General features: G+C 38.7%; 1 protein-coding gene across 41 annotated transcripts in view; it reads left to right on the top strand.

The window, feature by feature from the left end:
• Nucleotides 1–27,623, top strand: part of BAZ2B (bromodomain adjacent to zinc finger domain 2B) — a 331,037-nt gene that overhangs the window by 56,883 nt on the left and 246,531 nt on the right. For 25 of the 41 annotated variants that reach the window (XR_010591282.1, XR_010591281.1, XM_065560644.1 and 22 more), the window contains exon 3: nt 7,622–7,958. The gene's annotated coding sequence lies outside the window, so the exon portion shown is untranslated. Of the gene's footprint in view, nt 1–7,455; nt 7,959–8,315; nt 8,598–27,623 lie in introns of those variants that run through there. The other 16 variants (XM_065560619.1, XM_065560621.1, XM_065560613.1 and 13 more) reach the window with 8 other exon arrangements.

The following is a 27,623-nucleotide window of genomic DNA, read 5'->3' as shown; positions in this document are numbered from 1 at the left end:
TGTCCCCATGGATACATATCACGTGCACCAGCTCATCTTCTCACAACTCTTCCAGATCCAGCAGGTTCTCCTGGACTAGAATCTGGGAGCACTGGGAATCTATTAGTCCTGTCACCATTCACCCCCTTTGCCTCCTGAGTGCGACTGGAGCTACAAATTCCTGGCAACAGCTTTTGTCTGTTCTGCCAGAGAGACCCTACCATTCTACAAAGCCACACTCCATGAAGTCACAACCCATGAGGGGGCATGAGCAGCTGATATGTCCCGGCTTCCCACAACGGGAATCAAATGACTGGCCAGTTAGGGGAGGCTCCTTGTCCTGCTCCTGGGTGGGACTACATATGCTACCTCTCTGATGGTTCTTGAGGTGGTGTTGCAAGGCACCATTGGAGTTCCACTGAGGGGGTACCCCTCATTCTGGGATTTCTCAAGGAGATAGCTCTTTTCTGGTACCCTGAGTTGACTCCTCAGGAGATAGGGCCTGGGATTCACCAGATCCAGGGCGTTCAACCAACATGCCATAAAGTTCTCAGTGATTTTAACAGCATCTGTCAACATGCTGGGGTTCTGTGGGCATAGCCAGGTTTGAATGGCAGTCAGCAAAATATCTAGGTACTGTTAGAGTATCACCAACTCCAGAATCTTGACTGGACAATAGGATGCCAGTTGCAGCCAGTGAGTGCCCCAGTCCTTTAGCTGTGATGCCACAGCCTGAGGTCATGCCCCCAGTGGGAAATGTCCTATCCAGAATTGGTGCTAGTATGCTTAGGTGATACCCCCTAAATGGTCAAGGAAGAAGGCTTTCAGGGTACCTAATCCTTTGCGGTTTTATCATCTCAGGCCTGGCAGGCAACATGGGCTTCTGCAGTCAGAAAAAGAGCTAGTCGTGTGACCCAGATGGTCTTCACCCACTGAGCAGCATGCAATACCCATGCAAATGTATCAAGATATATCTCAGGGTCATAAGCGGGTCCCAATTTGGAAAGGACAATACCTGGTGCCTAAGGAGTCACTTCTGAGTTACCTGCTCAAGCATCACCGCCTGAAACTGCTGCTGCCATAGCTTGAAGAGCACAGCTTGCTGCTGCTGGGTGGCTCTCCAAGCCTCCTGCTGCCCTTCCAGGAAAAGCTACTGGGCCTCTGCCTGGATCTGCTGCTGAGTTAGGGAGTTGTATAATTTCATCCATGGTACACCTCTCCCAACCTTACGGAAAAAGGGGGAGTCAATTCCACTGTTGGAAACAAGTTGTGAGAGGCAGCGCTACTCTGTAGTGCCCCTTTCAGGGCTACAGGTGGTTCTGCAGGTGCTCCCACTTTAATCCTCATGGTTTGACTGCCTGTGTTGGGCAGGATACCCTTTGTCATAAGCTTGGCATCAGTCTCTACACAACTAAGTAACAAACCAGCAGCTCAGGATTCAGCTGTTTTCACTTTTATGCAAGAGGGGGGAAAACCCCCTTCAAATGCTAGCAATTAGTTGCAGCACTTAGGGGAAGGCCCTTTCCTGTGCCTGAGTTCTCAGTTATTCCTGAGGTGCTCCTTTTCTGTCCCAGGCTTACCCAGCTCTGCCTGAGACTATAGAAAAAAGCAGGCAAGCCATCTTACCTGGACTTATTGTTCTTGTTTGGTCACTATTTCCTCCTGGACCTTTTAGGCCTCTGGAGAATTGACTTGTTGGTTGCCCAGTGTCAGTGGATTTTCCTTGGGTGGGGACTGTCAGGTCACTGATGCCTCTAGCAAGAGGCAGAGAAGGCCTGCTAGACCCCATCACAGGCCTATTTTAATATTTATTGTTTGGTAGAAGGATTATGTTTTTTTCTGCTCTTATTTATTTATTTTATTTTTGGAAAAGCAATAGTACTGACACACAAAACCATTTTATATATAATACACCTCTACCCCAATATAACGCTGTCCTCAGGAGCCAAAAAATCTTACCGCACTATAGGTGAAACCACGTTATATCGAACTTGCTTTGATCCGCCGGAGCACACAGCCCCGATCCCCCGGAACTCTGCTTTACCACGTTATATCCGAATTCATGTTATATCAGGTCATGTTATATCGGGGTAGAGATGTATATACATAGACTTTTTTAAAACAAATAAGGAGCAGAAATAGCTTAATAAAAAATAAATATTCGTGATAAAAATTGTACTAAAGTTTATGTGTGTGTGAGTGTGTGTGTGTGTGCATGCATGCGCTGACAGCGAGAAAAGACTCTGTTGTGCTATTCCACAGAGTTACCTTGTAGTAGAAGGTAGTTTGGTCCTGCTGTTGTTTGTAGCCTCTTCAATGCCCCAGAGATATCATCTTCACATTACTGATAAGAATACTGGAACAGCTGAGAAAGAGACCATCCCAAAGAATCCATTAATGGTTTCCCAGAGCAGAAACAGAACTTGTGAGAGGTGAGGGTTAGTTACTGCTTGTTTGGTGTAGTGCTGATTAATACACAGTACACCTGCTAGTTATTGTAATATTATGTCTTAGGGACAGGTCCTTGGCCCCTGCTAAGGTCCTTTTGTATTGCTAGATCAGTGCAAAGGGACCTTAACTGAGCTCTGAAGAGTCTGATGAGGATTCTCTCAGTATCTGGGCAAGTGTGAAGCTGGCATGGTGGATTTTATGCCAACCCTTTCTGACCCCCCAACTCCCAGTCATGTCAGAGAGTTTCAAGATGGGAGAGGAATTGTGATGGAGGGGGCGACAAGAATGCAAGGCTGGAGCACAATGCATTCCCCTGTAACGTGGCTGGCAGAATGCTTAGAGGAGCTGCTCTGTTTTACAGTAGGAGTTGGCATGATTGCCCAGCCAGCCAAGGATCAGAGAAGCATAAATATGATTTACAGCTACCTTTTGTCTCCCTTCCCCACTCTGTCATGCTCATGATCTCAGCACAGCTGAGAACTGCACCCATCACCATAGTCTTATTCGTTGCAAGTTATAGTGAAGCCATTCAGGGTATGTCTATACTGCAGCTGAGAGTGAGACTCCCAGTGCCGATAGACAGACTCTGCTAACTCAGCTTGAGTTAAAGCACTAAAAATAGCCACATGGACATTGATGGTCGGGTGGTAGCCCGATCTCTCAAGCCCACTTTCCCCCTGGATCTGAGTTCAGGTGGCTAGTCTGGGTCTCCCCTGGAGTCTTAAATATCCACAGTGCTATTTTTAGCATGCTAGCTCAAGCCAAGCTATCAAGAATATGTCTACCGGAGCTGGAAGTTTAAACATACCCTTAGTGTGTTAATTCATGAGGCTCCCAGTAATCTAGGACACTGCAGATACCATTTTGTGGGGCAATCTTTCTAGGCTTTGACCCTATACATGACGTTTCAATCCAGATCCCTTCTGATTCTTTGGGGATTCCTGTCTTGGCACTTGGTCCTATCCTTCCACGTGGCAGCTCAGGGTATCCATAAGCTATTAGGGCCATTCATCTGGGATTCTCTTACCCTCTGCGCTCCTACATCACTCGCTTCAGAAGAGAGTCTGCAACAGATTGAACCCTAGCAGTGAAATCAGAATTCCTCAGAGCAAGCAACTCACAAATAATGATCAACAGATTAGTGCAGCTGCAAAGCCATTAAAGTTGTTTTATACTATATATAAATTGCATTGTATTTTTTTTAAATTCCCTGGCTTTGTGTGCTTTTAAACTTTTTGATTATAGTGAGATGAAGTAGATCTTCATTCATCTGACTACTCTAGGATGACATCATAAAGTAGGGGTGTAACAGCATAAAGCCAGTAGTACTTTAGACACATTAAACTGTATAAATAGCCCTTAGAGAGTGATAGCATAAGCTGTGCTCTGCCAACAAGTATCTATGATCAGAATAAACCTCTTAAACCCAGAGTAAATTTTCTGAGCACAAAGGTTATGCTTTTAACTGGTTTCTACTGTGCTATTACTTTTAAACATGATGTTTTAAAGCATAGACTGCACATCATAATTGAATGAAATATTTAGTTTTTTATTAAATCAACCTCCATGCTTTTTTTATTAGTAGCATGCATTTCATGCTTATGCGTCTATCCCTTATCAGTGGCATGAACAATAATATCAATCCTGCTGAAAGTTTATTGTTTCTTGTGTCTCAAATATATTTGACTCTCTCTTTATGGTAATAAACATATGTGCTTTGCAAACACCACTGTTAACAATACAAGTAGGCCAACTGCTATCAAAAATGTACAATGTTAGATCCTGACCTATGTAATAAATTCTGTGTGGACAGACTATTACACCGACACAGAGCCCCATTTAAACCATTATGTTTAGTGCAGCTCTATGGGGACACAAGGGTCTGCCCATGCAGAGTTCATTGTGGGATCAAGGCCTAAAGTCCCAATCCAGCAGATGCTTAAGTATGGTTATAAGTCTATGCATCTGAGTAGCCCCTATTGAAGTGTATAACTCTCATCCTTCAAATATTTATTAATGCACTTAACTTTAAGCATGTTAATAGACCTATTGACTTCAATAGGATTACTCACATGTGTAAAGTACATGTGTGTAAGTGTTTAAAGGCCTGGGGGGTCTTACTTTGCTCTATTTCTTTTTTCCCCCAGATCGTCTTCCATGCAGTTTGTGACACTTCTGAATATTTTCTAAATTTGGGGGTGGAACCATCTAATGAATTCTTTACGATCAAAATAATGAGTAGTAGAAGAGGCAAAGGGTGAGATATTGTGCTGGTTTTATTTAAAGAGCACTTATATTGGAAACGTAGAGTGTCCAGGCTCCTGCATTTTTTAAATTAATTAATCAAACATATGAAGAAACAAGAATCCTATTTTTATTGTATGCATGCTGCAGTTTTAATTTGCATATTTTTTATCAAGGACTACAACTTTAATACTGCCTAAGAGAAGCCAGCCAAAATTTGAAGCTGTGAACCTTTTTGATGTAATAGTTAATCACTTTAAATGCATCAATAGGATCTTGTAACAACAGCTTCTGTTGAATAAGCATATTAAAACAAAAGAATTTTTAATACATTTATGAACCTTGTTAAGTTTGTCCTAGTAAAACTGGTTTCTTTGTGGCTATTCTTACGATCAGGTGCCAGAGTCATTGTTTCTTTATTAAACACGTTTTACGGTAGAATACAAAGTGCTATCTACAAATTCAATAATATTTTCAATTGCCACATGAAGCCAAAATCAATACTTAGCTTTCCAGTGAGAAGTGTAGTGTTTAAATTTTCAACAACAAAATGCATTCCTAGTGGCTTAAATTAGAATACTTCTCTAAACTTTATTTTGATTTTGTATTTTAAGTGCTTCAGTTCTATAGTGATGATGGACACTATAGAAACTAAATAGAGTATATAACAGAATAACTTTTTTCTTTATCTTGAGAATATGGGTTGGTTTGGCTTACTAACTATTTTAAAAAATTGTCTGTTCTTTACAATAGTGCTAGTAATAATTAATATTAGGATTTTTTTCAAATATTAATGGCAGAGATATTTAATGTATCTGCATAACAACCAATGCATTGTATAGTGAATTATCTAAATCCATTGTTTATTTCCACGTATTTTAAAATCCTATTATCTCTTGAGCACAATACTGTTGTGTTAGAAAATGTATGAGCTTTTGATGCATAACATTCTGAGAAAAATATCTATTTTATTATTTCCATACTTATATTCTTATCCCACATTTTTCTACAAGAACATTATTAGTAAATTTTGAGGTTAGAGAAGTACTGACCCAATCAAACATGTACAGATCTTGGCCTCTGAGTTAATTAAATATGGGTTAATAACATATTATAAGGAAATCATTGTCCTTATTACAGTTATTAGGTAGTTAGTCAAATTATAGCTTCAAAGGAATGCAGAGCATGGAGAACTCAGGATTAAATTATGCATTTGAACCTTAGGCCAGCTTTTACTGTTGAGACAGTTTGCTGCTAAGAGAAATTGTGTGTCATTGAAATTAAATGCTTTTCTGGGGATGGAAGGTTCCAGTTTTTAATGAAATTACTGAGTGTGGTGTAGTGAAATGATTAAAATCTGTATTCCGGGAATGTGGCAGTGAAAAAATCAATAAATGCTAGCAAAGCTTTGCTGCTGGATGTGAATCCGGGGAATGAAATAAACTAGTACAAAAATAATAATTAAAAACATATCAGCACATTAATTTATTTAGCATCAGTCTCTTGAGACATCATCTTCACTAATTTTTAGCATACATTTTACTGTGTAATGAGGAGCTTTCTTTTCACATATTCCTGTTAGACAGGCAGTATTTTTGCCCTTCCCCCAGTGTTCCTGCATTGCAATCACTGTGCTTGCACTTATTATGTTACAAATGACCGAGGTAAGGCTGACATTCTCATTGCATGCAAAAAGACCTAGTCTGCCAAGCTTTTTTTTTTTTTTCCTAATGAAGCAGCTTTGTGAAATCTCCCCATGTGTTAATACTAATGAAGATCCTCCAGCACAATTAAAATCACAGCCAGTGGCTGAAGGGGAAACACAAAACAATGGCATCTCTCTAAATATACATATTATTTTATGTTGAGATCAGCTTTGTTTAGCTGTAGTTTTAAAATAATTTTTTAAATTCTATATAGTGCTAAATAAGGTGAGCAAGTTAAATATTACATTTTCAGAATGCAAGAAAATGTTTTGTAAGATACATAATGAAATAACTTTACATTTATTGAAGTATGTTCTTGATTATATTTTAATATAGCTTTAAATCTTTATTTTTATAGTTCATAGGCAGCAGTGCTTTGGTTTTTAGTGTACTTTAAACCTGGCCTAGCTTGACTATTTGCCAAAAAAGAAAAAAAGAGAGGGAGAGAGAAACCACGTGTATAATTTAAAGGGTTAGAGTAGGGAGGAGCCAGTTTTTGCTCTTCTTTCACAAAATAACCTATTAATTCAATTGTTTTAGCCAACCAGAGTCTCCATTAGTCCAAAAAAAAAAAAAAAGCTCATATTTTATAGGCATTCTGGAAAGTATTTTTAAAAATATCCACAGTAACAGTTGAACTATTTTAACACACCCATGTTAAAACACCTTACAGTTTCTGATCCTGTTTGTCTGTTTTACTTGGATTTGTTTGGATTTCATTTTGTTTCTGTCACATCATCATAAGACTTGTACATTACATCCAGCATGACTCGCTGATGTACTAGGCTGGTTCAAAAAGTATCTAATTTTGTGGGCTTCTTGTTTTGTTTTGTTTTTGTAGCAAGCCATCATTTGCTCCCCCTAAAATCTTTCTTGTAATTATAAATTAGATGCATTTTAATCTTTAACCTGAACATACATTTAAGAACTACTTTAGACATCTATGAAGGACTAATGCATTTCCCTCCCAATCTGTTCATTAGTTATTTAATAATCACCAAATGTGGATTTATAATTTTTTCCCTTTTATAAGACCTAAACTTTTCGATAACTTTTCCTAGTCCAGGGAATACTGCACAGAGTGTGTGTCTGTGGGAGAGGGAGAGGGAAAGAGAGTGTGTGTGCACTTGGGAAACAGAAATGCAACTCTTTTCCTTGCTCCTTTTCGTTGCTGATAGGTCATTTATTACTGGGGCTGAAATGAGATAAACAATTCTCTCTCTTTTCCCCCTTGTTAACAGCAACTTTCATTGTTGGAGAGAGAAGAGCCTTGTTGGTTGACGTCACTTTTGGTTCATGAAGGCTTCGCCTGGAAGTGAAGCTGAATAAACCTTGAGAAGAGAATCTGCTTCAATCTGCTGCCGCTGTAAGGAACTAACCAGGGAGAGACAGCGAGAGACAGACAGAGAAACAGATACACGCAGAGAGGGTTGCACTCTCCCAAATTTCCCCACTCCTCCTTAGTGTTTCTTTACACTCTTCTTGAGGGTGTTGGACAGGGAAACGTTCCCGACACACACACACCCATCCTAACCTTCAGCAACCCGAGAAAGGGGAGATCTCTTCCAAACTAGAAAGGTGAGTTAAAACCTCTCTGCCTGCTCTCCCCGGATGGGAGGGAGGGATTTTCTGTTAAGGTGGAAATGTGAAATGTTTGCTAGATTTCAGGACAAGGAAGCAGGGACGGGGAGATCGTGCTCGGATGGGCAAAGCTGCTGCCGGAGTTGAGGTGTCGGTGTTCTGCAGCCGCTGGTTTGTATCATCCCTTTGTTGCGGTGGGTTGGTTGTGCCTTTGGGGTTGTGTGTCCCATCGGAAAGGGGCTGACCTTGTCCACTCGGGTTTGGGGGGTGGGGAGGAGAGAGGCTGCTACTGTGCGAGTCCTGGAAAGGTGGGGGGGGCGCGGTCCGGGTCCTAAGCGAGTTTAAACTTTATTCATGGCTTCAAGTGTGTGTCCCTGGGCCGGGTTGCCCGGCTCCGCCGCTGCCTGCGGGTGTCGGGGCTGCTCCGCCGCCGCCGCCTGGGCTGGGAGCGCCTCTTTGTGTCTCTGCGCTCTCCCCGCTCCCTCTGCCCGGCTCGCTCCGGCTGCCGCCGCTCTGGGCATGTCCGCCAGCTGCAGCCGCAGGGGCAATTCCTTCCCCTCTGCCTCCCCTGCCGGTGCCCAGTGGGGTACGCAGCGTGCAGCGAGGGGGCCCCCGGGAGCTCGGAGTGTGCACAAGGTAAGAGGAGCCCGCCCGGCTCAATACAGCCGTGTCTCTGTCTCCCGCTGAGCTCGCAGCGGCAAACTCCCCCTCTCCCGCTTGGCCTCCCCCTCCCCCCCGGACTCTTTTATATCCTTTTATTTCAAAATGTGGCATTGTAGAGTTGCTCCAAACTCCGCTTTGGGCGTTGAAAAGGGCGGCGGGCGAGTGGAGTGGGCTTGGGAGAGACCAGGGAGTCTGCCTGTGCTGAGGGCTTGGCTGCTTTCTTCTCTTTCTCTCTCCCTTTATCTTTTGTGTGTGTTGCTTCCTTATAAAGAGAGAGAAGCAGCTGCAGCCCTTGGCCGAGTTGTTGAAATTTATCCCTTTGTGTATATTACAATATCCTCCATTTTTCTGCCCTCTAAACAACAAGGCTTTCGCCATCTTGGGCAAATTTTTATTCCCTAGTCTGTCTCTCTCTTTCTTTTAGGGGTGGGTGGAAATCCTGAAAGTCCTGCTGGATAAGGCTCAAAGTTTAGGAAATGTAACAGGGACAGACAGTGACGTCATGTAAAGTTTAAGGGGAAATTTTCCAAGTGTGTGTTTTTCCCCCTTGGGATTTCTGATCTAACGTGTTGTAAGCTGCACATTAAAGTGAGAGATGTGTAGTTTATCCTGCTAGAATGCATATAGTTCTTAAAACTATGCACTCCTTTTCTGGTATTTTTGTAACAGGTGGAGAAATATATATTCTTTTGAATTACTCTAATTTTTGTGTTCTGGCCTTGTACTATTTAAAATATAAATATATATTTCACTCTTTATTTAAAAAAATCCAAAGTTGTCATATGAAATAATATTTCATTTGTGGATTAGCATTATTTGTATTTACAGCAAATAGTTATCTCATGTGAATTTACATGAGACAACTTGGTCCAGAATCTTCTCTGACGGAGTGTAGAGGTGAAGGGGATTAGGGAAATTTAGTTATTTTTTAAAATGATAGATTACAAACAGTTTATTACATACATATAATACTGTTAAAACAGTTCTTTTGGAAAGTACCTGTAGACATTATGTATTTTGGATTATGTTCCAGATGCTGTATTCTGCAGTTGGCAGAATGTAGTTAGTATGCTAAATAAAAAAAACCAACAGCCACAATTCTGAATCACTTTACCTCTGGTTATAAACTCTTCTATCAGCCACTCTGAAAAGGAAAACAGTAAACTATAGTGTTCGTTTAATTTACTTGTCAATGATAGTCTTTTCATCTAATAAAAGTTCTCCTGGTCACATGGCAAAACTTAATGAAACACTGAATACTTCATAAATAATAGGTACTGTAAATAGAATTCTAATTTTCCATTCTGTTTCCTACATTCATTTTGCTTTCTGCATATTTATATTCACACTAACAAGAACATGAAACTGTCTGTATTTAATTTGCATTCCCTTTGTCTTCAGGATTGGGAAAAACATTGGTTACGATTAACTTAGAAACTAATAGGAACAAGTCTTAGTACATCAAGAGATTTCTTTTTTTCTCACATAGTCAAAATTGAATGATATATTAAACAACATGTCTTTATGGTTGTGTAGGAAGTATGCTTTTTTGTTAACAAAAGTCAGATATTTACCTTATTATGTTCTTTTAAAAAATGGTTTAGAAAGCCTCGATTAATTGAATGCCTGCCAGTTATGTGAATTGTAGGTAGATGAAAATGTTTAAATAGTTAAAAGCCCATAGAACAGATGGTTCTAAATTATACATGCAACAAAGGCCTAGAAGATTTGGCAGATTATAAATGGTGAGCAACAGAGGATAAAGCAGTTTAAGAAAATGGTAGTTAAGTATATTCGATGTCTCTCGCACCTATTGTAAACTGCACATTTTTGTCACAATGCTGCATAATCAATAAGCCAGACAGCATAAAGAAAATCGTAGTTGAAACAATTTTCTGTATTGGATATATCGAGAAGTTAGGAATCTTAAGTATTTAAGAGGGATATCTTTGGTGTTCAAGTTATTTTAAGTCCAATTTGGTAAACAGGAAGCTTTTTTGTTTTTGTTTAGCTTACTGATTCTTTAAAAACTATAGTATATAAAATCAAACATTGATACATTTTATATATTTTGTGGTATTTTAATGATGTGTTAGAAGAAAAAATCTTCTTTGGAGGAGTTTCTTCCTATTATTGACTTATTGCTGTTTTGAAAGAATCGTGTAAATAAGCTTTCTGAGAGTACTATGTATTGACATAATAAACAGTAGAATTGCCACACTAAATTCTCATGCTATGAATTTATTTAAAGAATTCTAGTATATTGAGTTACTTACACTTGACTGTTTCAACAAAATAAGATTTATTTGAAAACTCATGTTTAGGGTCGTAGTTCATATGGTAAAATTAGTTTGGAACACTGTTTTATGATAAAATTTACTAAATATGTTGTGTAATTTTTGGGGAAATAGGTGGTTTTCTGTTTTCACTTCCTGGTAAGATGCTTGGATACTTCTTAACAGAAACAAGAACAATATTTTTTTGTATTACACAGGGAGTAAACACTGGTTGAGTATTGTAAATATATAAAACATTAATGCTAACCTTGTGGATAAGATGCTCCATGATTTTTTTTTTTTTTGCAAGACAATTATTTAAAATGCAAATAAGAAAGTAATGAAAGTCTTTAGAATTTTAAGTTTCTATTGTCTTTTTTTCTTATTTCTTTGTTTGCATGTTTATTATAGAATTGAAGTGTAAAGGAGCAGATGTTTTGCCAAACATCCTGATGTGTTGCTTTTTCTTATGGGAGTGCGTAACTGTTCCTTCTGATGCATCGACTTGACAGCTGGTTGATTTCATGGAGCTGCTAAGAAGCCATTAGTGGTGTCATTGAATTGAAACAGAACAGTCACTCCCAGCTTGAACTGCAATTGTTAATGTCTTTGTTGCTACTTTTGTGTTCCTACACAAGATGTGGAATATCACAGTTGCAAGAAAGTTCATGCTTTCTGTCTGAGCCCTCTGAATTAGTGAAAGAATGTGTTTAGTGCTTGATTGCTTTTAGATTCAGAGTATTCTTATTATGGCATATTTGGCACTAGAAGATCCAAGTTGTTTTGCCAAGTCTAGATCAACTAGAAATGCAACTTACTACAAAGAAACTAAGATAGGGCTCTCCCAGAATTGAAATTATTTCACCAAGATTTATTCTTGGTATACTAGATTCTTTAGAGGGTTTTTAATTTGCCTTTAGTAATTTATATTTAAAAATCTTCAAAACCAGGTTTTATTCCCCCCCTTTTAAAAAATATAAATCTAGGGCCATATCCTTCAATTGATTTTAATAGACATTTCAGCTTTAAAAGGCAATAGTATAGTATGATCCATTTTTTTCCCCTTTAAAAAAATTGAAGATTTTTTTTATAACAGAGACCTGATGAAGGGCCAAATTGTGCTTGCTTCACTCAGGTGCGTAGGCCATTGATGGGGATGACTTGCCTAAGGCCATCAGGGTTTCCCCCCCCCAAAATTTAAGGTAACCCCCTTAAATTTCCTTGTCCTCTACTATTGTTTGTTTTGGTCGATGATATTAAATAATTTTATCAACTAGTCTGTGTCCTTTTTTAAATGCTACTAGAGAGCAGTCAAGAGAAACACTGACAAATTTTAATGAGAAGAGAGAGAACAGTGTATTTCAGAATTATGTAAAATGGAACAGTCTGGTTGAACACTGACAAAACAATGTAATGGGTAAATTGTATGCTTTAAAGAAATGTATGGGGGAAAATACAGAATGCTAAAATAGGTACAGAGGACAGTTAAAACTGTGCCCCCCTCAATCTGTGCCAAAAAAGCCTAAGTGGGTAAGAAACATTAAGATAAGCAGCAATGATGTTTCTGGTTTTGTAAAGTTTCAGTTGCACCAATATTTTTTCCTTACATATGATCTTTTCTATTGTTAATGCTGTTGTAGTTGTAGTTATAATGGAAACACTGTTTTAGTGTCATTACCTAAGTGAGTACATAGTAAGGGGTTTGGAGTTCTTTTATATTTACTCTTTAGGGATGAGTAATGGAAACAATAATATTATATTAATAAGATCAACTTAGAAAAGGTACACGTTTTCTAATTTTGCTCATACATTCAGAAACAACAAATGAGACACCAAGGCACTACATAAGAAAAATAATCCTATGGTACGTCAAACATTAGTAGTTGCACTTTTATTTCACCCGAGCTTTTCAGAGCTTCATAAAGGTAGCTAACTACTAGTTTCCCTATACAGAGAAGTAAAGTGACTTACCCATGGCAATACAGCAAGTCAATGGCAGTGTTGGGAACAGAACCAAGATCACCCATATGAATCAGAGGCGGTGCTAACCCTCTGTGGGCTCTAAGCAGGAATATTTTTGCCTCTTTTCCTCTCCCCCCCCCACCAAACACTTTCTAAAAAAGTGAATAGGGGGCTCCCTTGAGCTGCTTGGGGCCCTAAGCAATTGCTTAGTCTGCTTTTGCCTAGCACCGGCACTACACTGAATCAGTACTGAAACTACCAGGTCTGTAACTCCAGAAATGAAAACCTTTGACCCTGATCCTGCAGAGACTTCTGATTACACTCATGTGTAAAGTTAAGCATGTGCATAAGCCTTTGTAGGTTTGGGCTCATAGTCTACGTTCAGCCTGTAGAGTGTCAAATATGAGGACTATCTTCACTAATCTCAGTCTTTTTTAATTTTTAATCTAAAATATGAAATAACCAGACAATTTAAAAAAAAACACCTTGTGTTATTTCTTGTTTAGGGTTATATACTGCCTTTGATCTACCCAAAGGAATTCCTTAGAGTAGTATGAAAACACTTCTTTAACGTGGTCTGTAAGTCATGTACAACAGTTTCCTCTGAAACTTAATTTTAGAGAAAGCAAAGAATAGCTTTCACTGCTACAAACGTATCTTTGGTTTTATTTTAATTTTATGAGCAAAATTTTTAAATTGTGAAGTTTTCTGATCATATTAGTAAGTAACAAGACTGACAGTTTAAAGCAACCCTGTCAATGTAAAAATCCCATATCTGTCTGTAGGTTTTCGCTAATGTTGCTGCAAGTAATAGAGATTAGAGGAAGGAATGTGTTTTCTCTTTTTAATTCTGATTATTTTGTGCATTTGACAGCACTTTTGTTAGTTTATTCTTTTGTTTGTGTGGATTTTTTCAAACAGCAATAGAAAAAAAGAATAAATCTTTTTTAAAATAGAAAACAGTTTTGTATTTATTTAACTCTTAGAAATTGGCCTGAGGACTCCCAGGAAGATGTCGTTTCTGAATCTACTCCTAACACTTAATCTCCCTTCCTCCCCAATTCTAGATCTGAAATTGGCAGTGTCCCTCCAATTTTCATAGAAAGGAGATTCTAGTCTCCCAATGTGTAATCCATACTGTCACCTGCTTCCTTGCACACTTCAGGTGTTATGATTTCCTATATGTGGAGGGGACCATATGACTATCTTTGGATTTGATATAGGTAAGGAGTTGAATGAGTTAAACCTTGGTAGCTTAGAGCCATAGGTAAAGATGTTTCTAACCTCTGTGAGGGGTGTATGCAGAAAAAAAGGTGATGGCACCTTCAGAATGCTTGGCCTCAATCCTGCAAATACTATCAGGTGCTGTAGTGCTTATCATTGTGAATAGTCTCATTGTGAGACTGCTTTTAGTACTACTAAGCAATATGCTTGTTAGCATTTGCAGGATCAAATTCTTGGTGTGTTTTTAATAAAATGTATTTGGTCTAAAAGGAATTAAACTAATTCTTCTAAAATTAAGTGGTGGTCAAAAATAATGTGGTCACCTCTCCATCAGACAGACATATCTGTTTTTTCCCCTGGGTCTTTATATGTAGAATTTATTTTTGTCCTTATTATCTAATCTGTGCAAGTCACAATAAAACATTTTTAAAAATTGGAAAATGGAATGTTCTGTGTAAAATGTGCCTTTATTAAAATTAAATAAGGAATTATATTTTGTATCTGATTTGATTTGGAACTTTTTAAATCAATACTTATATATTAATGTTTAGAAAGAAGAAAAAATACACCAGTTCAGTTGGTTTGAGCTTTTGAATTGTTAGACGGGAATTTAAAAGTTAAAAAAAAAAATTGTTAAAAAATAATTACTGCTTTGATGATTTAAAGCACTTTGTTAAACACACATTCAGTCAGAAGTAGTGACCTTATTTAGTAGTGACTTCGTTGCTCTGATGAATTTTAACAGTTTTTGCAGTAGATGAATGTGCTTTGTGAAAGATAACATTTGCATTTTATAAAAAAGTATTTTAAGAGACTAAAATAACAGCAGTGTGAGTTTAAGTGAACATACGCAGTATTAAAATTGCCTCATTCTTTCTCTGTAAAAGAAATCCATCTTGAAGATAATTATTGCATTGGTCCATCGGATGTGTAGAGACATAATTGTGTGTTTTGTTTCTTCTTTTTTTACCCTGTTTTCTGTTCTTACACTTTCCACAAGCATGCACTCATTAATCAAAGATGCTGCACTCCTGCTGAGGGCAGAGAGGTTCATCAAATTGGCAGCCGGTTTGGTGTAAAGAACGGTGTACTGAAGCTCTTAACGCGCTGGGACATAAATAAATCTAAGGTCTTTGTATGCAAACCCTGGAGGTTAATACTGTATAATTCAATGTCCTGTCTTTGTTTTTATGATTGATGTTTTTAAATGTTTGAAGCTTGATGCAAGTCTTCTAGGTCAGGGCTGACAATCTGATTGGCTGAAGCAAAAAAGCATTAGGTTGGCAGAGGGACTTTGGGTGTGCAGTAGAGATTTTGATTTTTTTTTTCTGGGAGATCATTGTCATATTGCCTGAGCTGTTATAGGAATGTTCCAGTGATTGACATCCCCTGCTGTGATAATGGACCTAGTGCATGAAATGCCAATAGTTTGGTCCTATTTGTCCTGAAGCTTACTGCTATTTGTATCCTTAACAGAGCTCACATGTAGAACAAGCAAAAACTACTGGGATTTCTCTGTAGAAATAGTGGTGGGACTTGGCTTTAACATGAATTGGTTGCATATTCATAATTTAGGAACAGCTGGTTACAGCAAGCACATAGTCATTTGCAAGCTATTATAAACCATTCCACTCACACATGGAGCTTGTGCTTGAGCTCCTTTCTTTTTATTGATCTACCTGCATTTAAAATCTGGTCACTGCTGCGAGAGGACTTTCATTTTAGCTGTGCTTGCAACATAGAACAACTTCAATTTTAAATATTTAATTTTAACTAAATACTGAATAAAATGATAAAGTATGGGGTTTGAAGAAATAAACTGCAAGGATCAGCAGTGAACGAATCTTAAATGCAAAATCTTGTTTTTGTAAAGCAGCCTAAAAAATACATCATGCAACCTTTGTAGTCCTTTGATTGCTTGTGTTCTTTTGAATAAGAAATCTTTGCTAAATTTAGCCAAGGTTAAGTTTTCAAAACCAAAGTTATTAAAATGCATGATTTACATGCTTTGCCCATGCATGGCTTTCGAGGGGGGGAAACTCCAAAAATATATTACAAAAATAGTTTTGTTAGAATAGTATTTAATACCTTGGATCTATAACAATCAAGACAAGTATCACAAAGCAAAATTTAATAGACCGGTTAGAGATTGCTTTAATCTTTTCATGGCTCTAAAATGGATAGGTATGTTTTTTTTTGTAACGTCACAGAACATATGCTTATTAATAACAGCCGTCAGTGGTATATAGTTAGTACATGTGAAGTTCTGTTTAGAAATGTAAAGGGTCTTGATTTTTTTCCATGCACAGGAATAAAGTGGTGCTATTATTGGATTGTATTGCTATTGGCAACTTTTTCTTATCTTTCCTTGCCTTAATGGCTAGTGGCTGGAACTCCTAGAGAAATGATTATTTTTTTGAGGGAAATGAAGAGCCCAATTCTTTGAGATATTGAGCATTCTCAGCTCCTATTGAAATAAAAGGGAGCATAGGGTGCTCAATATCTCAAAGGTTTAGGTCCATTATGAAATTAGTTAAAAGCTCGTGATCTGGTGTTGCAGGCAGATGAGATTTCTGAAAAAACATGTCACATAAATTCTTGCCCGATGCATGGAGATCATGAAAGCTGGCGTGTCTTGCACACGAAGATAGTTTAATGTGTTAATTAGTTACAGCACTTTTTAAAAGGTTAAGCCTATAAGAAGTGCTAAGTAGTATTTTTCCTATGGGAGTTCTGATAACTTCTTATGTTACCACTGAGCTTCCAAGTGCTTCATTTTGAGGTGATGAAGGAGCAACTAGGAGACATGGTGAGGGGAAGTAGCGGTTTGATACAAACGTGTTTGGCTCAGGAGGTTAAGGATGCAAGAGGGAAAAGTGCTGTGTGGTAAAATAGTTTGTAGATTAATTTTCTACAATATCCATAAGAAACCATACTAGCACAGTCCTGGCGCCTTCAATGCAAAGAGCATTGTTTTATTTTCTAAACTCTCTTGGCGGATGTTAGAAACAATAGGAAGTCATCTTGGCTCCCTCAGGGAAGCTACCCTAGGTGGGACTGGAAGGAGGTAAATGAGTGTTTCCTTCTCCTCTTTTTGTCTTTAGTTAAATTGGAATAGAATGTTCAGCTGTAGCAATTGTTGATGCTTCATCAGACAGTGAATCAAACCTTGTTACCTTCTTTTCAAGACAGATCATGCTGAAGGGCTACTGTGTGGTTGGGGATAATGTCATCATTGAAACAGGACTGTATCAGGAATAAAGCAGAAACAGGCCCAGTTTAGATTTTTTTTAACAGCAGTAGATTCTGGTTCTGTTGGCTCGTGTAAGGATTTTGTTGATAGCATTGAAAGGGATTAAGTAGTATGACTACCATATAACTACTGGTATAATGACTACTTTACATTGTTGGAAAGATATAGCAATTGCCTAGCGCTGGTGGAGAAAGTACCCCTCCCTACAACCATACCTTGAGTGTGTCAGAGAACAGGAGTGTAAAATGTAGGGATGGGCAGTAGATAGTTGACCCATGAACTAGAGGTGCCATGATCAGTATGGCTGGCATATTAGAAGGGGTCAAGAGCTGTCTTGTGCTTGGCTAGAGCTTTACATACACTTGCCAAAAATTACTGAAGAGACAATTTAGTGTAGACGAATATATATAATTTTGTGCTGCTTCATTGAAAATAGGAGAGTACTGGCGAGTAAACTTATGAAAACAAGAAAAGGTACGAAAAGGGAATGCCTTCCTAAACCAAAGTAGACTATTGCACTTTGACATATGTGATGTAGGCGGTCAAATTCTATGTCTTTCATTTGTTTATTGGTGTAGTCTTCAGTAGTTTTTGTAGTAGTCAGGTGGCATTTGTCCCTTGCCCTCATGATTTCCCCACCCTTAACGGAAAAAAATTGCAGGATGTGTTGGGTAGAGTGAAGAAGATGCATCAGGGAGTTGTTACATTTACTAATTTTGAAATATATATAACTCCCACAATTTTGATAAGTCTAGGCCTTTAGTTTTGGAGTATTATTTTTGATGTAATACTTTAGACTGGTGAACATGTATTCATACAGTAGATTAAACGTAGGACTGGGATGGAAGAAAGGAATCATGTCACAGATTGATGTGAGCTTTTTGTTATAGCTAATGCTTAGCAGCATCCAAAATGCACTTGCAGAAACATAACCTTTTAGCCTGGCTCTAAAGGAAAGCACTACATCATCAACGTCTTCCTGTGATGTTAGCTATTCTTGTAGCATCTTGGAATATTTTTTTTCCTTTTACTTCATTGGCATAATAGTGGTTTTTAGTGACAGGTTTTTTTATATATATAAAATACATACTTGAGCAAATATATATATTTTGTTCTTGCTCAAGTATGTATTTTAATCATTGGTCAGCACTTCTACTATCATCACTATTCAACCAGCTGTACAGCCTTTATAAGGCACAGTTCAGAAGATGAGGCTGTTAAATATGCAACAAAGTTAGCTGCAAATATAGGGATCCTATAGATGCCAATAAATTTTCACTATTACTCAGTGTTGCACTTAATATGTAATGTAAGTACAGTTTACTGTGTCCTTCTCATAAATGATTTTCATAGACCTGGCATTGAAGTGCAGCCTTGTGGTACTATCTGTCTTAGGTCACAGAAGATAAGACGACATATTTGGGGAAATGGTATGTGATCATATAAAAACTGTATTGAAATGCATGCATACAAGGGGACAGCCATATCTTTTGGTACTTTCTGACCTCCTGAGTGCTCAAGTGTAATGTTCTATTTATGTAGTAGTTGTAGTTTTGGTAACTTGTAAAATAATTTTAAACAAGGCATGAGAAATCCATATGCTGGAGTGACACCAGGATGTCCCACACAATTATTTTAGGAGGCAGACAGCTAGGAAGGAGCACCTTTCCTGCACAACATAGGAGGTCTGCAGCCTGGGGTGATAAGTTGTTTGAGTTTATAAAATGCATTTGAAGGGGATTTCCTCCTAAAAGTCTTTGTGAGGCTGTGGGAGCCCTCCATTCCTGCATACATTGAGTGTATCAGGGCTGGATTGTTTCATGGGCATCTTACAAGACCCCCAGAGGCTGAGGGAAGAACACTGGTCTCTTCCTTCAGTTCCTGTTCTTATGGTCACCTTCAGCAACCTAGATGAAAAGACTTCTAATTTAATTTAGCTGTACATGTGCAGCTTCATGTCACCCAAAGAAGCACAGTGGAAATAACAAAAACAAAAAAACCCAAAACAACAACCAAAAAAACAAACCCAACCTATGCATATACTTGGTATGTGATTTTTTTCAGATGGTCATAACTTGGTTAGAGCCTAGCTGTATCCAGTAAAAGACTTGTACTACTCTTTAAAGAGGGCTATTTCAGTCCCAGATTTCAAGTGTTAACTTCTTGGTTTTTTTGTTTAAAAGCCACAATAACTTTTTTAATATGTGATGGAAAGAAACCCCATTGCCTTCCACATCCACATTTTCTTCTCCCTCAAAACTGGCTGAGCCATTTTCTTAAAATTTTGGTAGAGACCAATCATGGAAAATGTAACCCCAGAAGTTGTAGTAAGTTCTATGACTTGCTGAAAAAAAGAGCCAGTAGGTTGCAATCAATAATTTTTAGCATTAACTGTAGTGGTCATAAAAAGCATCTTGCCCTAATGCATGAAGACTAAATTCAGTTTTTCAAAATTGAATATGAATAATTTTTAAAGTAGCAGCATTTTTGATATATAGGAACAGGTTATAGATTATTTTACTGGGATTTGATCAGCCTACAGAGGCACAGTTGGCTTGCTGAATTATAAGATTAGACAGACTGCCAGGTAGCAGTCTGATAAATTGTATATAGTCTTCCTTTAATCGAAATAAGGAAGAATAGGTAAAGTCATTAATGCTTTTTTTTTGTTTTCCTGAGATCAGATGCTCATGAAGCATGTGCATATCTGTGGATGTTTTCATTTTAGGATTATTCTGGAGGGAGCCAGGCTACACTGGTTTGGTAAAAAGGGATATAGGGTGTGACCTAGGATTCATATTGGTTCATAAATAATATCGTCTAGTGCCAAACATGGTGGTATTGGACTTGGAGAGAAATTATCTGACAACAACAAAACTCCTATTATAATTAAAATAAATATATTCTTTGGCTCTTGAACATTTGTTTTGCAAGCTAAATACCAGTAAGCATGAAAGCCATTGAGTACAAAAGGTACAAAATTGGCTCAAAAACTGGTAGCCTCATGAATAGGAAGGAGATTTGATATTAGGCATGACACCATTGTAACAGTGTCTGAGGTTATTTCACCCATATGTCCACTTATATAAGAAAGGAAATTACATTTTCAACATGAATTTACTGAATACATTATAGAGTTTGATTTAGTAGCCTTCTGATAAGGGATTTGTTTATGACATTGTCATGTAGCTCTTCAGTTGATGTTACAAAACAGCAGTCAAATGTGGGCTGGGAAATTATCAAGAAATCCAAAAATAGTTAGGCCTTTTTGGAAAGTGTTTACAGACAGTTTTTCAGAATTCACAGGCCTCAAGATGGTTTTTGAAAAATGCCTTCTGATTTGAGTTGGCTGTTTGTGTGACTGATGGGGTTTGAATTTTTGTGGGTTTTATTTTTTACGTCCATCTGCATACTAAGGTAGGCTTCATGTACTTTAAAGCTGGGGTTCTCAACCTTTTTCTTTCTCAGGCCTTCCTCTCCCCACATGGAATAAAAATGCCACAGTAACTATTTTTTTACGTATCCAGTTGATTAAAAGCCAGGGCCGGCATTAGGGAGTAGCAAACAGGGCAATTGCCCAGGGCCCCAAACCACAGGAGGCCCCGCAAAGTGAAGTTGCTTGGGCTTTGGCTTCAGCCTCACATGGAGAGATTCAGGCTTCGGCTTTCTGCCCTGGGCTCCTGTGAGTCTAACGCTGGCTTTGCTCTCTGGTTTATTTTGGAGGCCCCCTGAAACCTACTCGTGGCCCCCCAGGGGTCTCTGGACCCTGGTTGAGAACCTCTGCTTTAAAGGATATCCTCAGCACGCTTTCTGTTAACCATAGGATGAAAGTTTTGCCCTACTGTTTTATAAGCATTTTAATAAAAGAGGCAGATAGAGCACTATATATATGTTAGTATTCATTCTGTGATATTAGACATTTATGCTATCTTCATATCAGGGTGTAAAAGTAATAGATCACTCCAGTGAAGTGGAGCAGAAATTAAAAGTTGGACACCAAAGTATGGGAAGATGTATATGCATCATCTTCCATAAGAGATAGAAGAACAATCATCTTTGGTTTGCAGTCATACCCAGATGATCATTCTTCTGTTTCATTAGTGGTCCTTACTGCACTTTTCCCCTACTGATAATATGTTGGTATTCAGTTTGTCTCTACAAAATGGTAGTCCAAAATCCCAAACTCCAAATTTAAATTCTGTTCCCCTCATATGATAGTATGTAAGTCACAGGTATATTGTGCCTGAAACCATTAGGTAGTATGTGTATTGTATCTTTCCTAGAGTTGAATATTGTTTCTACAACTTCCTCATCCTGTCCCAGTCTAGAGAACAAATTCTGAGGATCTTTTAAATCTGTGTTGACTGATTTTGCTCAAAATGGTGCTGCTGAAATTAGCAGACCAAATAAGTCCTAGTATCCTCAAGCAAAATCTTGCTTTGTTTTACACTGCAGTGTTTTTGGTTTTTGAAGGGGACAACAGGCCTGGTATGAATGTAAACTTAATTCCTAAAGTAAAGTAATGTTGTTCTATTTGTAATTAGTGGTCTTCAGTTAATTGAATGTTAGTGTTGCATGTAGTTTGTCTAAATGTATATCACGTGTCAGGCTGGGGGGAAAAATCATGTCTCATGATGATGAGTTCCTATCAGAGCCTGGATTTTGGGCGCTCTAAACCCCCATTATCAGTCACTTTCTCAACCCAAGGAATAGCAGTTTTTCAAGATAAACTGGAGTTTGCTTCCAAATTTACTATTTAGGAAATAATAGAGGTGCTAGCAGTAACACTTCTTCCCCAAGCCCCTCCTTCCACTGAGCAATTTCTTGCTCACTGTCATCACCTTAATTGTCTTCCTTCTGTTATTGAGTTCTGACATTTTGCACTTGACGTTTCAATACCTGTAAGAGATTCTTGGTTGTCTTGGGAAACTGATCTGATTTCTCCGCACACGTAATATTGAGCTGAATGTAACCAAAGACCATTTAGTCTTGAATGTATCAGTACCCTTTATTCTCTCTTTCTGGAGAGCACAGAAAGCAGCTGTCAGAAAGGATCCTGGGGGTTCTCTGAGACCCAAAGGTGCCAGCTGTCATGGCTGAGCTCAAGATACTTTCCAAGAACAAGGAATTGTAGGAAAGCTGACAGAGAGAGTCCTAGTGAGATAGTAGCAGACAATGCCTTCAATGCTCAGATGCTTCACAGAATCCAGTGCAGTATGGCCTTGAGCAACTGTGACATCCAGCAGAAAGGATGTTGTGCACCTGAACAGTAAAGGCACCAGCTGCCTATTCTGAGTGTAGACAGACAAACTTGCTGGAAGACTTCCGGAGAGTCAAGGAGCAAGAACTTCACAGAGAAGGGAATGGTAAAGAATAGTACATGGGCAGGGGATATACCCCATGTCTTGGAATACTCTACTGGCAAAGACATGATTAAAGTGACCTTGTTTCAACCAGCCAGCAGCCTGTTGTTGATTTGTCTTGAGCTAATGGCTAGCTGCTCAATAGTTTGTATTTAACTATGACTGAGTAGTGCATAGTGCAGAACTCTTTTTAAGTTTCATCTCAACAGATTGCATTTGGAAACCCAGTTGCAAATGTGCTGGGAAGAAACAGAGAGGGAGAAGTTGTTTTTTTTGTTTCTATCTTTAAGTGTCTGGGAGGTACTCAACTATTGTGGTGGTAGGAGTCACTTGAGTACATAGATAAGTGCATGTGTGCAGAAACACATGTATACCTATGAAGTGTGTGTGTAAGAAATTATGAAAAAAGCATCTTACTGGCTGAAGACAGTTCTTCGTGCTTTGAAGATCTCAGCTGTTTTTCCTGTAAATTGGGACCTTAATTCATCAAGCCATACTTGTGGGAACATTCCCAGTGAAGTCAAGGACAGCTTGTTTGATTTCTAGGACCAGGTCTCTAATCTTGTAACTTAAGTTTATTAACATTTTTAAGTATTCAGCTCATCTTTTATTTTTTTTATTTTTTGTTGCAAACTGGTGTTTTCTGCCTCTAGCTGTTGTATGTCCTTTAGGTTTGTTTTCCCTGATGCTACATAAGTTGCCATGGAAACAGGAGCGGAACTGGGGAACCAGCAGCCAGCAACTGAAATTGACACGCTTCTGGCTGTTCAACCTGTTTCTGCCTCTCTTCCCATGGAAACGGATGACTTATCAGGGAAAATAAGGTAAAGGTTTAAAAAACAATTTTGAAAACTTTCACTTCCCTGCTTGATGCTGTTCTGACCTCCAAAAAGCAGCTGAATGTGTGTGGTGGTTTTGGGGTATTTTTTGTGTGGATTTCAGCAGCTGGCTGTGAATAGAGAGTTTGCAAGTGCCAGTTGGCCGAAAACCTCCTATGCTCTTCAGGAATCAAAAGGCTCCTGAAATCTACATAGTACTTTAAAATCTAGGGAGAAAGTTGTGTGATGTGATATATGAAAATAGCTATTGTTTTAAAAAATACTGTGTACTTCCCATTAAATACTAATACAAATTGGCATTTTAAATTAATTTGAATCACAATACATGTGTTTGTCGGTTCTCATGAAGTGTTAGTAACCACATGGATGATAGTTGAGCATTGTGTAATATTATAAACTCTTCATTAGACCTAATGTGGAGTCCAGTTAGAGGCAGGTTTTCTTCATCCAAACTAGAGATGGCATACCCAACAAACATGGGCATGAAATAGTGATACTAGTTTTAGCTGCATAAAAAGTTTATTAAAACAGATGACACACCAATGAAAGAATTCTTGTTAAAGCTTAAAATAAGCAAATATTGGGTCAATGTGGCTGGATCTCTGGTCCTGGACCACTGGGTAATTCCTAGGTCTCATTTTAACTATCTAATGGCACTGACCATTCTATTCTGTATAGGTTCTTATACCATACCGTGCCCTTCATGATCCCACCTCAACATACCTACCAGGGCTAGGAGATGTCACATTCCCTGCATGAAAAGAACAAACTATGACTTCCTGCTTTGCCTCTATTACCTGAACAAAGCTGTTTCTTATCCTGGGTTTCTCTCTCGCTGTTTTGTAGAGTTGGCTCCCAAGTGCAGTTGGTCCCACTAGATGGTTTTCTGACTGTTTCCTCCTGCCTGTGTTCAGCTGCTGGCTCAGTTGCTTTTTGGTTAAGTTACTCTGTTAAAATGTTAAAAAAACATTTTCTGGTATTGGTAAAGCCTCCTAATGCAGACACAACTTCTGTTGGTGCAAGTGTTTTTGTGAATATAACTTATGATTCCTCAAACAAAATAAATTACATTGGCAAAATCACATTTTGCTGGTATAACTGTGTCTTCACTAGGGCATTTGCCAATATAGAAATGTGTATAATGTTAAAAAAAACCCACACCTTCTCAATGTTACTATACTAGCAAAAGTTTCTAGTGTCATCCTAACCTGAGTCTAGCACAAGAAACCAGACTAGCCTTGGCCATACAAGCTCCCTCACAAATGACAATAGCTTAATCTTGAACATTGAGAGGATTAGTTCTCACCTCACAGTTGATGCAAGTTCATGTCCTGACTAGTTTGTCCCATAGGGTGGGTTCAAAAGGTGAATCGGTGGGCTTAAACTTCCAGATGAAGTGTGTACTCTGAGAAATACATATTTCATACTACTGTACTTGTGCAGCTCTGTGAAATGCATGCATTGAGGGGTGGACTCTTCAGCTGGACACACAACTGTGGCTCTTATAAGAATAGTACTAGTCCACAGTTACTTTAAGCACTAGTACAGATTTTTGTGAATTTCCTGACTTTAGCATGTTTAATTTGTAACCATCACATTTGCATAATTATTTTGCATTGAGTCTCTATCTGAATGTACAGATAGTTGACCTGAACTTCCTCCATGCTTTATGCAATGTTATTTTTCTGATTTGGACTTGCCATGTCACTTCACTGACAAATGGTATAGATCAGTGGTTTTCAAACTTTTTTTTTTTTTGAGGGTTGCAGGGTGGGGCCAGGAATGAGGGGTTCAGGGTGTCGGAGGGGGCTCTTGGCTGGGGCAGGGGTTGGGGTGAAAGAGCGTGTCAGGGCTCTGGGCTGGGTGTGCAGGCTCTGGGGTGGAGCTGGGGATGAGGGGTTTGGGGTGTAGGAGGGGGCTCTGGGTTTGGGGGGAATTGGGGCACGGGCTTACCTCGGGCAGCTCCTGGGCAGCGGTGCAGCAGGGGTGCTAAGACAGGCTTTCTGCCTGTCCTGGCACCGTGGACTGTGCCGCACCCTGGAAGCGGCCAGCAGCAGGTCCGGCTCCTAGGTGGAGGATGCTCTTGCCCGCAGGCACCGGCCCCCCAACAGGAGTTGGCTGGTTCCTGGCCAATGGGAGTGCAGAGCCAGTGCTCAGGGCAGGGGCAGCGCGCGGAGCCCTGTGCCTCCCCCCTCACTCCCCCCAGAAGCCAGACCTGCTGCTGGCCGCTTCCAGGGCACAGCGTGGTGTCAGAACAAGTAGGGACTCACCTGCCTTAGTTGGACAGCACCATTGATGGGACTTTTAACAGCCCGGTCGGCGGTGCTGACCAGAGCCGCCATGACCCAGTGCCTTACGTTCCACGACCCAGTACTGGGTCGCGACCCGCAGTTTGAAAACCACTGGTATAGATGAGCTCCGTGCAGATTATGTACAGGGAAAAGTATAAATTAAAATTTTATTAATTTACCATTCAAAGGTAAACTATATCAGCTGAGCTCTGTTTCTAAAATTAACTTATTCCCACTAAATATATATCCATTCTTCAAACAAATAGCTTTGCTTTTTGTGTGTGAATAATGTAAAATATTGCACACTCTTGGACATCATTTCACAATGAAGTTGGCAGACTTAAATGTATCTTTTTGTAGATGAGGAAATGCAGAAGCATGGTAATGTTTTACAGCTGTGGGTTGAAATGGAAAATATTTGCCTGAAGAAATTTCCTTTAACTTGGAAAGTTATTTATTATTCATAACTCTCTGCTTGTTTTTCTAAATCTAAGGCACCACTTAAAAAACATATTTTAGTAGGTTAAAAAAAACAGAAAATTGTAATTCTAGACTTTTTTATGATGGAAGCTGTATCTAAATGGTTATCGTAGTATTTAAATATTTTCCTTTCACAGCAGGAGCTGATCTTCTTTTTTTAAATTTTTTTCTTTAGGGCTATTTAAAACAAACTCAGACAGCAAAGTTGAATGAATCATAAAGGTAAAAAATAGATTCAATTTGTCATCCTAAAAAGTTAGTCTGTTTAGGTTTAATAATAACTAATATACTTCTATACTTCCTTGACACATCCTGAATTTAAGATTCGGTGTTTGCTTTGCAACACTTGAAGTCACAACCATCTGAAAACAATGCAAGGGATGCAGGAATGAAATGTTGCAAGGAGAAAAGAATTCTGAACTCACGACTTGGCAGGACCTTGTTCTACCTTTGTTACAAAAATGCATTTACATTTTTTAAATCTAAAGATATATTCTTTTGCTGGTGTAGGGGTGTGGTTTTTTAAATTTGTTATAAAGTTTAGATTTTAGAAAAGGCATCTAGCTTTAAAAAAAACTTATCTTACATTACATAACACACCTAAAAAAACCCCAAAAACCAAACCAAACCAAAACAAAAAAACCCTGATAGAGTTGTACTGGCAATAGTTAACTAGATGAACTAATATTTGATGTCACTGGAAAATAATTCTAGTAGTTCTTCAGAAAAACAAGTTTGTTACTGAAAGGTACTGGTTATTTTGCTGTTTGTATTGTGGTAACACCGAGAAACCTCTGTCATGGACCAAGACCTCATTGTGGTAAGCACAGATTAAAAAAATAAAAAAAAATCGTTCTTTCCATAAATTGCTTACAGGATGCTAGAAATTAGTAATAATTAAAACTCAGGGTGGAAACATATTTGGTCAAGTCATTACATAACAATGCTGCAGCTGTTTATTACCTGTGTGCCTTCTGATGGCCACATCATAGAGTAATATTGAAATCTGGTTTGAAGAAAGGCCTGTGGTCATGATCATTTAAAAGGAGAGTTAAAAAGGACCACATGACATATGCAGGGGTCTGTCTTGACTCTTATATTGGATACTATGTGGATGGAGATGAAACAGAACTTGGATTAATAGTATAGAACTTCATCAGAAGAAAAATACATGGTACACCTCTACCCCGATATAACGCTGTCCTAGGGAGCCAAAAAATCTTACCGCATTATAGGTGAAACCGTGTTATATTGAACTTGCTTTGATCTGCCGGAGTGTGCAGCCCCACTCCCCTGGAGCGCTGCTTTACC

Source organism: Chrysemys picta, chromosome 11 (assembly GCF_011386835.1).
Source record: "Chrysemys picta bellii isolate R12L10 chromosome 11, ASM1138683v2, whole genome shotgun sequence".
In the NCBI taxonomy this organism is placed as follows: Eukaryota; Metazoa; Chordata; order Testudines; family Emydidae; genus Chrysemys; species Chrysemys picta.
This window is presented reverse-complemented; position numbering and strand designations above follow the sequence as displayed.